At 44.7% G+C, this 16,534-nt stretch overlaps 1 protein-coding gene across 4 annotated transcripts in view; it reads right to left on the minus strand.

The window, feature by feature from the left end:
• Window positions 1-16,534, minus strand: part of OGDHL (oxoglutarate dehydrogenase L) — a 118,672-nt gene that overhangs the window by 79,404 nt on the left and 22,734 nt on the right. The window lies entirely within an intron of this gene.

Consider the following 16,534-nt stretch of genomic DNA (forward strand, 5'->3'; position numbering starts at 1 on the left):
CTTAGGAGTGGGAGAGCCTATCGTAACCTGGCCAGACTCAGCTAGCTCCCGCCCTCGGTCTATTTAAGCCTGCACTTCCTGTCCCTCGGTGCTTGTTATTGCTTTTGTTTCCTTCCTTGTGGTTCCTGGCCCAGCTACAGCTCCTGCTATTTTTGATCCTGCTCCATACCGACCCTGGCTTACCGACTACTCTTCTGCTTTTCGTTTTGTACCTCGCACACTCCTGGCTTGACTCGGCTCGTTCACCACTCTGGTTGCTCACGGTGTTGCCGTGGGCAACGGCCCCTTTTCCTTGCTTGTGTTCCTTGTATGTTTGTCGTGTTTGTCGTGCACTTACTGAGCGCAGGGACCGCCGCCCAGTTGTACCCCGTCGCCTAGGGCGGGTCGTTGCAAGTAGGCAGGGACAGAGTGGCGGGTAGATTAGGGCTCACTTGTCCGTCTCCCTACCCCCTGCCGTTACATAATAACAAGCCCATACCTAGTCTACCCCTGGTCCCTGACACCACTATGGATCCCCGTGAGCCCCTGGCTCAGCAAATGCAGGGTCTCTCCCTACAGGTCCAGGCCCTGGCTCAGAGGGTCAACCAGCCTGATGCTACCCTGGTAGTTCCCCGCACCGCACCTCTTGAACCCCACCTCAAGTTGCCCGACCGGTTCTCAGGGGACCGGAGGACTTTTCTCTCCTTTCGGGAGAGTTGTAGGCTTTACTTTCGTTTAAAGCCTCATTCCTCAGGTTCTGAGAGCCAGCGGGTGGGTATAATTATGTCCCGGCTCCAGGAAGGGCCCCAAGAGTGGGCCTTCTCCTTGGCTCCTGACGCCCCTGAACTTTCCTCCGTTGATTGTTTCTTTTCTGCTCTCGGACTTATTTATGACGAGACTGACAGGACTGCCTTTGCCGAGAGTCAGCTGGTGACCTTAAGTCAGGGTAAGAGACCTGTTGAGGAGTATTGCTCTGACTTTCGGAAGTGGTGCGTAGCTTCTCGGTGGAATGACCCTGCCTTAAGGTGCCAGTTTAGGTTGGGTCTGTCGAATGCCCTGAAAGACCTGCTAGTTAGCTATCCCTCTTCTGACTCCCTAGACCAGGTTATGGCTTTAGCGATACGACTTGACCGACGTCTCAGGGAACGACAACGTGAACGTTTATGTGTTTTCTCCTCCGACTCCCCCATGATGCCTCCCGAAGCTCCGTTGCTTCGTTCATCCCCGAAAGATTCAGAGATACCTATGCAACTCGGGGCCTCCGTGTCCCTCCAACAACGTAGAGAATTCCGCAGGAAGAATGGTCTCTGCTTCTACTGTGGGGACGACAAGCATCAAGTGAACAACTGTCCTAAGCGTAAGGTTGCAGCCAGAGAACTTCCGCGTCTAAGTGATCATCGGGGAGGTCACTTGGGCGCACAGGTATTTCCCGTAAATATGAAACGTACTAAGATCTTGCTTCCCTTTCAGGTCTCTTTTGGTGGTAGGTCTGCTACCGGCAGTGCTTTCGTGGATTCAGGGTCCTCTACTAATATCATGTCTGTGGAATTTGCTATGTCCCTTGCTATGCCTCTTATTGATTTGCCTAAACCTGTCCCGGTAGTGGGTATCGACGCCACTCCTCTTGCTAATGGTTATTTTACACAGCATACCCCTGTTTTTGAACTCCTTGTTGGCTCCATGCATTTGGAGCAATGCTCTGTACTGTTGATGCAGGGATTATCGTACGATTTGGTGCTAGGTCTTCCCTGGTTGCAGTTGCATAATCCTACGTTTGACTGGAATACTGGGGAGCTAACCAAATGGGGTAATGAATGTTGTACGTCATGTTTTTCTGTTAATTCTATTTCTCCCCCTAAGGAGGCGAATACGCTACCCGAGTTTGTTCAGGACTTCGCTGATGTTTTCTCTAGGGAGGCCTCCGAAGTGTTACCTCCTCATAGAGAATACGATTGCGCTATCGAATTGGTACCAGGAGCTAAGCTTCCTAAGGGTAGGATATTTAATCTTTCTTGTCCCGAACGTGAAGCTATGAGAGTGTATATCCAGGAATCCCTGGCCAAGGGTTACATTCGTCCCTCTTCTTCTCCGGTAGGTGCTGGCTTCTTCTTCGTGGGGAAGAAGGATGGTGGTCTTAGGCCATGCATTGACTACCGTAGCCTGAATAAGGTCACGGTAAGGAACCAGTATCCCCTTCCTTTGATTCCTGATCTCTTTAATCAGGTTCAGGGGGCCCAATGGTTTTCTAAATTGGATCTACGGGGGACGTATAACCTTATTCGCATCAAAGAGGGGGATGAGTGGAAGACTGCGTTTAACACGCCCGAAGGCCATTTCGAATACCTCGTCATGCCCTTTGGGTTGTGTAATGCCCCTGCGGTCTTCCAGAATTTCATAAATGAGATTTTGAGAAATTACCTGGGGATTTTTCTGGTAGTGTACCTTGATGACATACTGGTGTTCTCCAAGGACTGGTCCTCCCACGTGGAGCATGTCAGGAAGGTGCTCCAGGTCCTTCGGGAAAATAAACGGTTTGCCAAAACCGAAAAATGTGTGTTTGGGGTACAGGAGATTCCATTTTTGGGTCAAATCCTCACTCCTCATGAATTCCGCATGGACCCCGCCAAGGTTCAGGCTGTGGCGGAATGGGTCCAACCTGCCTCCCTGAAGGCGTTACAGTGTTTTTTGGGGTTTGCTAATTATTACAGGAGATTTATTGCTAACTTCTCGGTCATCGCTAAGCCCCTTACGGACCTCACTCGCAAAGGTGCTGATCTCCTCCACTGGCCTCCTGAGGCTGTCCAGGCTTTTGAGGTCCTTAAGAAGTGCTTTGTCTCGGCCCCGGTGCTGGTTCAGCCCAACCAAATGGAGCCATTTATCGTGGAAGTTGACGCATCTGAGGTGGGAGTGGGGGCTGTCTTGTCCCAGGGTACCAGGTCCCTCACCCATCTCCGCCCCTGTGCCTACTTCTCCAGGAAGTTTTCGCCAACTGAAAGTAACTATGATATTGGCAACCGCAAACTCTTAGCCATTAAATGGGCATTTGAAGAGTGGCGCCACTTCCTGGAGGGGGCTAGGCACCAGGTAACGGTCCTTACCGACCACAAGAATCTGGTGTTCCTAGAATCTGCCCGGAGGCTAAACCCGAGACAAGCTCGATGGGCGTTATTTTTTACCAGATTCAATTTTTTGGTTACCTATAGGGCTGGGTCTAAAAATATTAAGGCTGATGCACTGTCGCGTAGCTTCATGGCCAGCCCTCCTTCGGAGGAAGATCCTGCTTGTATTTTGCCTCCAGGTATAATCATTTCCTCGATCGATTCTGATTTAGTCTCTGAAATTGCTGCTGATCAAGGTGCAGCTCCCGGGAACCTTCCTGAGAACAAGCTGTTTGTTCCCCTGCAATTCCGGCTAAGGGTACTTAGGGAAAATCATGACTCCGCACTATCTGGCCATCCAGGCATCCTGGGTACCAAACACCTCATTACCAGAAATTATTGGTGGCCTGGGTTGCCTAAAGACGTTAAGGCCTACGTCGCCGCTTGTGAGGTTTGTGCTAGGTCCAAGACTCCCAGGTCCCGACCAGCGGGCTTACTGCGTTCGTTGCCCATTCCCCAGAGACCTTGGACACATATCTCCATGGATTTTATCACCGATTTGCCTCCATCCCAAGGCAAGTCGGTGGTGTGGGTGGTGGTGGACCGCTTCAGTAAGATGTGCCACTTTGTGCCCCTCAAGAAACTACCCAACGCCAAAACGTTGGCTACCTTGTTTGTCAAACACATCCTGCGTCTCCATGGGGTCCCTGTCAATATTGTTTCGGACAGAGGGGTACAATTTGTTTCATTGTTTTGGAGAGCCTTCTGTATGAAGTTGGGGATTGATCTGTCCTTCTCCTCTGCCTTCCATCCTGAAACCAATGGCCAAACGGAGAGGACTAATCAGTCTCTAGAACAATACTTAAGGTGTTTTGTCTCTGACTGTCAATTTGATTGGGTCTCTTTCATTCCCCTCGCCGAATTTTCCCTTAATAACCGGGTCAGTAACTCGTCTGGGGTCTCTCCTTTTTTTTGTAATTTTGGGTTTAATCCACGGTTCTCCTCCGTTTCACCTGGTAGTTCCAACAATCCTGAGGTAGAGGTCGTTCATCGGGAACTGTGCACAGTCTGGGCCCAGGTTCAGAAAAACCTAGAGGTGTCCCAGAGCGTACAAAAAACTCAGGCTGATAAAAAACGTTCTGCTAACCCCGTTTATGGTCGGGGATCTGGTGTGGTTGTCGTCTAGGAACTTGCGTCTCAAGGTTCCGTCCAAGAAGTTTGCTCCCCGGTTTATTGGGCCGTATAAGGTCATTGAGGTCCTCAATCCTGTCTCCTTCCGGCTGGAGTTACCCCCGTCTTTTCGGATACACGACGTGTTTCATGCCTCCCTCCTCAAACGCTGCTCCCCGTCCTTGGCTCCCTCGAGGAGACCTCCTGTTCCCATCCTCACCCCGGAGGGGGTGGAATTCGAGGTGGCCAGGATTGTGGACAGCAAGATGGTCCAAGGCTCCCTCCAGTACCTGGTCCATTGGAGAGGATACGGGCCCGAGGAGAGGACTTGGGTACCCGCCCGGGATGTTCACGCTGGGGTATTGGTCAGGAGGTTCCACCTGCGTTTCCCCAGTAAGCCAGGTCCACTTAGAAAGGGTCCGGTGGCCCCTCATAAAAGGGGGGGTACTGTAAAGGATCTGCCAGGCACTGCGGGGTTAACTCCCAGAACTAATCAGTCAGCACCTGAGAATACATCCCTGAGACTGACTCCTGCTTCCACCATTCAGGCTGGCAGGCTTAGGAGTGGGAGAGCCTATCGTAACCTAGCCAGACTCAGCTAGCTCCCGCCCTCGGTCTATTTAAGCCTGCACTTCCTGTCCCTCGGTGCTTGTTATTGCTTTTGTTTCCTTCCTTGTGGTTCCTGGCCCAGCTACAGCTCCTGCTATTTTTGATCCTGCTCCATACCGACCCTGGCTTACCGACTACTCTTCTGCTTTTCGTTTTGTACCTCGCACACTCCTGGCTTGACTCGGCTCGTTCACCACTCTGGTTGCTCACGGTGTTGCCGTGGGCAACGGCCCCTTTTCCTTGCTTGTGTTCCTTGTATGTTTGTCGTGTTTGTCGTGCACTTACTGAGCGCAGGGACCGCCGCCCAGTTGTACCCCGTCGCCTAGGGCGGGTCGTTGCAAGTAGGCAGGGACAGAGTGGCGGGTAGATTAGGGCTCACTTGTCCGTCTCCCTACCCCCTGCCGTTACAACTATGCAATATTTGAGGCCTACTATGGTGGTATTTATTACATTATGTCATGATTACAGATGGTTTGATGTGTCAAAATATTATAAACCCCACAGAAGTAACCCAATTTTTGAAGCTACACCCTCAAGGAATTCATCTAGGGGTATAATGGGAATTGTTACTATGTAACAGACACCTCTCATGGTATTCATCTTGGGGTATAATGAGAATTATTAGTTGTGAAGTGGGTAGCCAGGAAATCCTGCACTGGAGGGAGGTGGAATGGCAGGTTCCACTGCCAACCTACCCACCATTCCATAAAATGCAGTCCAGAAAATACATTTATTAAAAACTTCTGCAATTTTTTTTCTGCTGATGTTTCACATCTATTCTGCATTCTATCATCTCAACTAGCTTTACAACCAGGGTGAGAGGGACACTCCTCCGTTACTATTCCAGCTGCTTACAGGGTATAGTGGGAATATTTTGTTTATTTGGGGGGTTTTACTAATATTACAATGAGCAAAGGGGCTTGTCAATGAAAAAAAATAAATTATTGCCAACATGCAAGACAGAAGGATGGATGAAGAATTTAAATTAAAGCAAAGTAAAAATCTAAAAGAAGTGTGGTAAATTTTAAAACACTGAAGACACAATCCGGGGTTTGTGGGGCACGTTTCGCACATATATCGCGTGTCCTTCCTGATGCCTTGTTTTGAGCACACGCGGCATATTTTCTGGGGCCTCTGCTTTTGCTAGCGGAGGTGGGGGGGACGACTTCGGTGATGATATGCTGGCCGGGAACAATCCTGCTGACATTGCTGCTAGATGTACCGCCCTCCGCTTCCTGATCAGCAAATAACAGGGATTTTATCACGTGATCCTGAAATCTTATCCCTATTGCCAATATATCTGCACAAAACAAAAGCGTTGTATAGTGCCATTTGTGTCAGGAGGACAGACAGCTTCTTATACTATTCCTTTGTTTTGCGAAAGATCAATGCCACTGAAGTGATAAATGAGTAAAATTTATAATTTTTATTTCATAGCTATCTAAAAACAGGGGTACAATCACCACTGTGAAAAGCTCAACCGTGTATTTAAAAACGTATTAAACAGAATACTCCCAGTCCTAGTTCGTTTGCGAACCCTTAATGACTGGGTATGTAAACAGAGATATCAAAATATGGAATCAGCGTATAACATTGGTAAAGCAGTGGTTTGGACCCTCGTTCACACAGGAGCCTGCGTTAACCGCACCAGATTCTCCCAATGTACAGATGCACAACAATGCCACTGCCCCCTACGCAAAATTCCCTCACTTCACCCGACCCTACGCGTTTCTATACTTATCATCAGGGGTCTGTCAGTCTGGCCAGGATGCCAGCGATATATCTTCAGCAGCAGATATTCTACTGCACAACACGGAAGCATGCACGCATAGATGTCAGCGGCAGAGTGAAGCATGCCGCTGACATCTATGCGTGCATGCTTCCGTGTTGTGCAGTAGAATATCTGCTGCTGAAGATATATCGCTGGCATCCTGGCCAGACTGACAGACCCCTGATGATATGTATAGAAACGCGTAGGGTCGGGTGAAGTGAGGGAATTTTGCGTAGGGGGCAGTGGCATTGTTGTGCATCTGTACATTGGGAGAATCTGGTGCGGTTAACGCAGGCTCCTGTGTGAACGAGGGTCCAAACCACTGCTTTACCAATGTTATACGCTGATTCCATATTTTGATATCTCTGTTTACATACCCAGTCATTAAGGGTTCGGAAAGATCAATGCCACCCATAAATTATTGTACTCCTGTACACACAGTGGTTTGACGGCTTGGGTACTGGATCCGTGTTCCGGGTAAAGGGTTCTGCTGCTGCTGCCGCCATCAGGAATGTTGGTCAGGAACAGGACATCAAATCCGGAGCGTAAATACAGTATCAGCATATTCAATGAGATCCCAGGAAATCTCATGTACACGCTGCAGTATTTTTCGGGACGGAAATTTACCTGAGGTGCGCTTCTTTGAATTCGCAGGATGTGAGTTTACCTTGTGTTTCCGAATGTGAATGGTATCTGCCTAGTGCTGTGGAAAAATCGCACGAAAATCCGCAGCATGAAAATGTGCCGAAAAACGCACTATTAGGTGTGGTTTTTACCTGCAAATTTCCTGCGGTTTTGGTGCGTATTTTCGGCAGCAAAATACTCAACATGTGCATGTAGCCTTATAGAAATTACCTATATAAAAATGGTGCCCTTTGCCAAGCAGCGGATGCACAAAATCCCACACAACCTTCCCACTGACACAAAGCGGGAGCATTCAGGGGGATCAATTTTAGAGTCCTTTCCCTCAAACTCTGAAGTGATGGGTATACCCGGTGGCACTCACAGTTTTTATATAATTTATTACCGTACCCTGTTGTTTGGAAGGTACTGCCTAAACTTGAGCCTTCCCTTTAAACAAAGGATTCATCCACCGCAATATTCTGTTGAGGGGTGTAATTTTGGGAAACTGTTTGACAATAATGGTAAATTGTTGGCCTTATTTTGAAGAGCCGATCAAAATTTGGGCCATCTGAGGGTGGGCAGCGACTTATCTTTAAAATAAAGGAATTTAATTAACGCCTCAAAGCGTGTCCTGCTCATTATTGTGCGGTAGGGAGGAGTGCTATAATATATCAGGGGACCAGTAATCTCTAATAGTGGGCTTTTTTATAATGCCAAAACGTAAAAATATGCCCCAAAATTTACGCAGCTCTGCTCCATTTGTTGGAGTCCAATTTTGGCCTCTGGCATAGTGGAAGTCAGGATTTTGGGAGATAAACTGAGCAGAATAGATGTTCGTCTGCTCAACCGTTAAATGTAAAATCGGGAGTCAGAAAAAAAAATAAAAATCAATGGCCTCGAACCCTGTGGCATTAAATTGAAGACCTCAGAAGGCTGTTTTTTTCTTATATATTTCAACTGAACAATGGGAGCGGAGCGCCCACTAGTGACCCTGCTGTATTTAAAAGTGGGGATACCCTACCTACCTAATTCTAAATGAGAAGTGTCATTGCTACCTAACCGGGACCTTGGGAAGTGGGCAATCTGGGGGTTTACAGCTGCGTACAGGTGATGACAGGTCTGATGACAGGTATATACAGATACAATAGTAGGGTAGGAAAAAAACGGATAACACCCTGGCGCTGCTTAGATAATGGTAATTTTCTTCTTTTCTCTTTCTAGAAGAAAGTGAAAGAGGCTCGGTCACCAGATTTTGCAACCCCTATCTGCTATTGCAGCAGATCGGCGCTGCAATGTAGATTACAGTAACGTTTTTATTTTTAAAAAATAAGCATTTTTGGCCAAGTTATGACCATTTTTGTAGTTAGGCAAATGAGGCGTGCAAAAGTCCAAGTGGGTGTGTTTAAAAGTAAAAGTCCAAGTGGGCGTGTATTATGTGCGTACATCGGGGCGTTTTTAATACTTTTACTAGCTGGGCGCTCTGACGAGAAGTATCATCCACTTCTCTTCAGAACGCCCAGCTTCTGGCAGTGCAGATCTGTGACGTCACTCACAGGTCCTGCATCGTGTCGGACACATCGGCACCAGAGGCTTCAGTTGATTCTGCAGCAGCATCGGCGTTAGCAGGTAAGTCAATGTAGCTACTTACCTGCAAACGCTGATGCTGCTGCAGAATCAACTGTAGCCTCTGGTGACGATGTGTCCTCGCTCGTCTGACACGATGCAGGACCTGTTAGTGACGTCACAGCGTGATCAGGCAGAAGCTGGGCGTTCTGAAGAGAAGTGGATGATACTTCTCATCAGAACGCCCAGCTAGTAAAAGTATTAAAAACGCCCCGATGTACGCACATAATACACGCCCACTTGTACTTTTACTTTAAACACACCCACTTGGACTTTTGCAAGCCCCATTTGCATAAGTACAAAAATGGTCATAACTTGGCCAAAAATGCTCGTTTTTTAAAAATAAAAACGTTACTGTAATCTACATTGCAGCGCCTATCTGCTGCAATAGCAGATAGGGGTTGCAAAATCTGGTGACAGAGCCTCTTTAAGATTCCGTCAAAGCAGTCATATAAAAGCAGATTTATTTGTAACATACGACGAGTTTCATCGGCCGAACCAGCCTCTTCATCAGGTAAAATACAAATGCTCAGGATTTGCATTTTACGTGCACGTAACACCAGACGTAATACCAGACGTAATATTCATCGTGTACATTTGGCCTAAGAGAGGATTCAGATTCAGCTGCTGTATTTCTGTCTGTGAAGGATTCTAAGGCATTAACATTCCTTTGGGAAAGATTTTCCTGCTTGTCCCTGAAAGGGATCTGGTCACGTTTTTTTATGCCTCTTGTCTGAAAATGCAGCCTTAAAGGGGTTTTACAAGTTATTTTTCTGTGTTCTCACTGATCCTAACTTAGTAAAAAAAATAACTTTTTAATATACTTACATTTTCAAAAGTGCCTCCGTTCTGAGATCCGGTCGTGTGTCACATGACCTGTGATGTCACCTTTTGTTCCGGTCCCTAATGACATCCCGTATACCAATAATTTGGGCTAGGAGCGGATAGTCCTAGCCCAGTATATTGCATGTCCTTATGAATTGTTATAGGGGCGTGTAGTCTTGCTGCAGCGAAGGTGCATGAGTGGTCCCCGCTTTACTCTTCTCGACAGCTGGCTAGGAAACAGTGGGCGGAGCCTACTACTTGCTCCTTACAGCCATTATCCCGAGTAACAAACACACCCCGTAATTGAAGGCCAGCAACGAAAATAAATGGTGCGTGCCGGAATGGCAGGTATAGGCAATAGCCAAATTATTATTTTTTTCCAACACATGGTCTCATCATGCTGGGTTCCATATGAAAATGTGTTCTTGCTGTGTTTTTTTTTAACCTAGTTATTTTTTGGGATATATAATGAAAAAATATATATCTGTTTTAAGAATAACTTAGCTTTATTTATTCTTTTATATAATTTTTTTAGTTAATTCTTATCATACTAAAATGCAACGCTATATTTAGCAATGATTATGAAGCAACAGAAATTTTGAAGCAGTAAAATATTTCAATAAAGTCATATAGATCGTACATTAGCATCGGGTGTAAACAGAATTCTGGTAAAAGCCAGATAGCGATGGATATCAACCGTTAGCTTTCCAGTTAACAGTCCTTAAAAATGGCCTTGAAAGAAAACGCATTTCAGTAAGAAATAAAATGAATACGAAGCTATAACCCTTGTTTATGATAAGCTAGCCTGCTCTTACTTTAGTTGCTGAATGGTTCTCTGTCGAGGGACTCCGTGTCCTGTATTGTCACAACATTAGGAATAATTTAATAAGAGCCTCTAAATGCGGTCTTCATGAATCAATACCACATCTCAATGCGGGATTGTACTGCAAATTGCCAAAAAGCGAAACTTCACTATGAAGGGGAAGGAGGAGTAATCCTCATTGGCTAGCAGAGAGGCACCCTTAAAGTGTACCTGTAGAAGTTTTGATCGGTAGGGGTCTGAGCACGAAGACCCCCTCCGATCGCATAAACGAAGAGACAGACGAACTCAGGTGAGCGCTGAGCGGCTACATATCTGATCGGCTCTGCTCTTCTCAGTACTCACTTAGGCGCTTCTGCCGCTCTGTTTTAGCAAACGGAGGGGGTCTCTCTGCTCCGCCCCCTACCATTCAGAATTTCTGACATGTCACTATGACACCTTGAAAGTTTTATTAAAGTACAGGTACACTTGAAGAAATTGGACGATTTGATGTACATTATTCCTATATTGTTTTTTCCATGCCAATCTTTGCCTACTGACGATTTCTAGTCAATTAACTAGGTATATGTGTAAATAATTGAAGTAAGTGGGTTCCAGTGACTTAGGTATGAATGAGTTACTGGGTTAGTTCGGCATGAACATCATTGACCAGCTCTTGTACATCAGTCTTGTGGAACACTGGAAAGTTCTGAATCTAATAACGATAACTGGCGAATGTAAAGTTCATCTCTATATTTTTTTATGGTTTGTTATGTGTTCAGTTTATGGCTTTTTTTATTATTTCTACTGAAAAAAATACTTGAAATAATCATTAATGGTGAACAATGTTTGATAGGGGTAACTGGATTGGTCAAATAATCAGCGAGTTGAGATTGACCACAACCAGTGACGTGCATTGCACAGGGCGCACTCTGAAGCCTCTCCTGTGCATTAAACCTGCATGTGGCTGCCCAATATTCTGCTAACAGTTTATATATAAATCTATTTCATCTAATAGATGTGCTCTGGTCAGAACGTCTTGTGTGATACCAGGGCAAGATATTATGGGATATGTAGTTATCAAAGATACTGGGATTTCTTCAACCAAAATGGTGGACAGAAACGGAATAATTATCTTCTAAAACGCAAATTAGAGAAGTCAATTGGTGAAATAGAAGAACACTGTAGCCAATTAAAAGGAAACGTCCGGCCACACATTTCCCCTGCAGAGAGATGTAATATTACATGAAACCCATTCTCAGGCCCCCTGCACACGACCATGCCCGTAATCAGTGTGTGTAATTACGGGCATGACCGGCCACCCGCGCCGTGCTCCCATATAAAGTATGGAAGCACGGTCCATAAGAAGCTTTTGCGGAGCTTTTCTACGGCACAGACACATTCCCGTAAATATACAGGAAGGTGTCCGCCGGGCATAGAAATTGATGGGTCCCTAATTACGGACAAAATCATCGGTCGTGTGCATGGGGCCTTAGCATCTGTCCACTCTGGCTAATAGACACGAGGGTCCTTAGTGGGGGGGGGGGGTTCTCTCTGTGGAATCCATATGCTCTAATAGAACATATGGACAGGAGATCCCTTCATGAAACACCTTTAATTTATTTTTCCTAACTGTAGAGCACAGCGATAAAGTAAATGATCATATTAAATCTGGAAAATAAAATGTTTGAATAAAACAGATGTGGTGGAGGGATCAAGTTGTAGAATGCACAATACATTTTTTCAGACAAATGGCAGAGTTTACTGAGCTGCAAAGATTGATTACTGGATTGAATCATGTCTCCGAATAGAATTAATATGCCCCAGACAAAGAATCGCTGGGATGAAACGGTTTACAGTCACATTGCGCAGCTTACAATACTGGAGTATCATTCAGACTGAAATACATCAATGTCATAAATGGAGTTAATGGAAGATTTTGCCATCAGGCCTAAAATACTTTATAAAACTGGCTTTCAGGAGAATAATACCAATATCGAAGATGCCTCTGGAATAAAATAGAACTAAAAACACTGTAAACTCGTTTCACAAAAGGTCAAAAAACACGCTTTGGCTAAAATAAACAAAACAGTAAAAAACATCTATGATATAATGCATAAAGGAGCACAAAGACATTAAAGGGGTTGTCCGAGATTTAATGACTTTGTGTTAATGCTTGCAATTTATAGATGTAAATACATTTGTAATATACTTACATTTTCCAAAGTGGCCTCGTTTCCAGATCCTGCCGTGGGAAACTTGACGGGTGACGTCACTCTCTGCACTGGCTCTGCCGCTTTGTTGATCTTGAATTATTTTCCGGGTATTCGACATGTCACTTGTCATGTGGTGTATATCAGCTTGTTATGTTGTAACGCGCATGCGCGGCCACTGCTGTTATCTCGAGAACAGCAGGGACCGCGAGTACAGCAGGGACCGCGAGTACAGCAGGGACCGCGCATGCGCATTACAAGTGACGTGTCGTATACCCGGTAAAGAATTCAACATCAACAAAATGGCCAGAGCCAGTGCAGAGAGTGACGTCATCCGTGAAGTTTCCCACGGCAGGATCTGGAAACGGGGCTACTTTGGAAAATATAAGTATATTACAAGTGTATTTACATTTATAAATTACAAGCATTAACACAAAGTCACTTAATTTCAGACAACTCCTTTAATGGGCATTAGTGTACACCAACAGTGTGTACGTTTACACAACATTCCTCTAAAACTTTGCATTTGTCTGCTTTCTGCTTATTCTACTTCAAAGCAAACTAGGTGTGAGAGGATTACCACCTTAGCGCATAATGTGCGCGAATATGGTTGTGCGGGCACAGAAGCTGTGCCCGCACGATCACTGCGGGAGACCGGCTATGACTGACAGCCAGGCAACGGCAAGGATTGTAAAAACCTCCAAACTTGGCCATATAACCCCTTAAATGCCAGGGTCAATAGCTCCCTCTGTCACCCATCTGACAGGCAACCCCTCTGCGGCCCACGAACGCTGACGGGTTGCCATAGCAGCAAAGGGCCTAACAAAGGCTCCCAGACCTGCCCTGGCTATATGACTATTAGGCCTTGCCAGAGGCGGGGCCTAATAGATTGCCGGTCAGTTTTACACGGACAGGCATTAATGCTTTGGTATACTAAGGCTGGGTTCACACGACCTATTTTCAGACGTATTGGAGGCGTTTTACGCCTCGAATTACGCCTGAAAACACGGCTGAAATACGTCGGCAAACATCTGCCCATTTATTTCAATGGGTTTGCTGACGTACTGTGCCGACGACCTGTCATTTTACGAGTCGTTGTCAAAAGACGGCGCGTAAAATGACAGCGTCGTCAAAGAAGTGCGTAATTTGAGCCGTTTTTCATTGATTACAATGAAGAACAGCTCCAAATTACGGCCATAATTGACGCCTCGCAAAACGCGAGTACGAGCAATTACGTCTGAAATTCAGGAGCTGTTTTCTCCTGAAAACAGCTCCGTAATTGTCGTTATCGTGTGCACATACCCTAAGTATACCAAAGCATTATATATGCGATCAGCAGATCGCATGGTGGAGTACCCTGGTGGGACTAAAATATATATATATATATATATATATATATATATATATATATATATATATATATATATATATAAAAAAGTTTTCATAAACCCTGTTAAAAACTAAATAAAACCATTTTTCTATAAAAAGTGGTTTTATTTATTTATAACAAGAAAAAATAGAAGTCTATGTTATTGCCGCAATCATCATGACTTTAAAAATGAAGTTAACACATTAATTAAACCCCGAATGAAAGTCGCACAAAACAAAACAAAAAAAAAAAAGTTGAAATAGCCTTTATTTACATCCCCCCACCAAAAATATAAAAGTTAATCAATAAGCCCAATGTACCACAAAATAGTACCAATGAAAACAACATCTTGTCCCACAAAAAACAAGCCTACATATGTATGAATCATCGGAAAAATAAAAAAAAGTTGCGGCTCTTGGAATGTGAATATTTTTGTTTAAAAGTGGTTTTATTGTGCAAATGTAGTAAGGGCCTGTTCACATCACCGTTGGCTTTCCGTTCCAGGGTTCCAGAGGAGGTTTTCATCCGGTGAACCCCGCAACGGAAAGTGAAACTGAAACCACAGCTTCCGTTTCTGTCACCATTGATATAAATGGTGACGGAAACATTGCTAATGGTTTCCGTTCGTCACCATTCCGGCAGGTTTCCGTTTTAACGACGGAATCAATAGCGGAGTCGACTGCGCTATTGATTCCGTCGGAAAACCGGAAACCTGCCGGAATGGTGACGAACGGAAACCATTAGCAATGTTTGATATCAATGGTGACGGAAACGAAAGCTGTGGTTTCAGTTTCACTTTCCGTTGCGGGGTTCACCCGACGGAAACCTCGACGGAACCCCGGAACGGAAAGCGAACGGTGATGTGAACAGGCCCCAAAAAATGTTTTTAAAAAAAACTATACATATTTGGTATCTCCCTAATCGTCCCGACCCATAGAATAAAAGGTAACATGTAATTTACACTGCATAGTAAACAGCGTAAATTTAAAACTTGAAAAACCATGCTGGAATAGCTGTGTTTTTTCACTATCCTCCCCTAAAAAAGAAATAATAAAAAGTTTATTTACAATATATGCACCCAAAAATGGTGAAATAAGAAAAATACAACTCATCCCGCAAAAAACAAGCCCTTATACGGGGCTTTTTATGTTGACATAAAAATAAAAAATGTAAGACTCTTAGAAGACGGGGAGGAAAAAAAATGAAAAAGAATGCTCAATCATTAAGGCCAAAATAGGCCTGGTCGTGAAGGGGTTAAAGCCAGAGTGAAGAGACACCAAGTAAAGGTGGCTCCTGTACTGGACCCAGCCTGGCCATGTATTATCTCATCGCCTATCCATCTGAATGAGTGCCATGTAAGGGTATGTTCACACAGGCTATTTTCAGCAGTTTTTCGAGTCGTAAACGTCCCGAAAAGTCGTAAGCAGAACGCCTACAAACATCTGCCCATTGATTTCAATGGGAAATACGGCGCTGTTCCGACGGGGTGTTTTCCAAAAACGGCACGTAAAAAGACGCCCGCGAAAAAGAAGTGCATGTCACTTCTTGGGACGTTTTTTGGAGCAGTTTTTCATTGACTATATAAAAACAGACCGTAAAAAACACGAGTTGCTAAAAAAAACGGCTGAAACTCAGGAGCTGTTTTCGCTTGAAAACAGCTCCGTATTTTAAGACGTTTTTTATTAAGCGTGTGAACATACCAGAATACGAATACTCCATTTTCCTGCTGAGACAATGTGTGGCTGTACGAAACTTTTCCAGCAATATCAGCCGATTGCTGGGTGGCTTGTTTTTCTGTTCGTTTTTATAACACGGAGTGGTCTCGGCTGTTTATTTCCAGTTCATATGTTCAGTGTGGAAACAAAACTTTAGCCACCTGCCGCAGCCGCCATTTTTCGGGTGCATACAACTTTTGATCGTTTTGAATTCCATTTTTAAGGGGAACGCTCCTTTATGTTTTTGGTTTTTTTTTACGGCTTTCGCCGTGCGAGTCAAATACTGTTTTTATTGTAGTAGTTTGACTTTCACAAACGCATCAAAACCAATTATCTTTAATTCCCTTCTTAATTATATTACTTTAGAAAAAAAAAATTTTTTTTACGTGTAATTATTTTTTTGCACATTACTAAAAACATAATATTTAAATGTAACTTGTTAATTTTGTTAGTCTTGAACAAGTGATCGTTAAATTACCGATACAATACATTACTTGTGTATTGAAGTGTATTGTGATTTTTACCATCTCCTATTAAGCTTATTAGGAGCACCAAGATGGCAGACCATGCTAGCCAACGGCATCCCGCAATCGCTTTGCGGGGGAGCAGATGGAATTTAACAGCTTAGATGCCACAGTCGATTTTGAGCGCGGCATTTAAGTGGTTGAACGGCCAAGATGGAAGCCATCTCCGATCATAGACCACCAGATGTCTGACCAACGCCGACATTCTGTAAAAT

This window comes from Rhinoderma darwinii, chromosome 11 (genome assembly GCF_050947455.1).
Source record: "Rhinoderma darwinii isolate aRhiDar2 chromosome 11, aRhiDar2.hap1, whole genome shotgun sequence".
NCBI classification, from domain to species: Eukaryota; Metazoa; Chordata; class Amphibia; order Anura; family Rhinodermatidae; genus Rhinoderma; species Rhinoderma darwinii.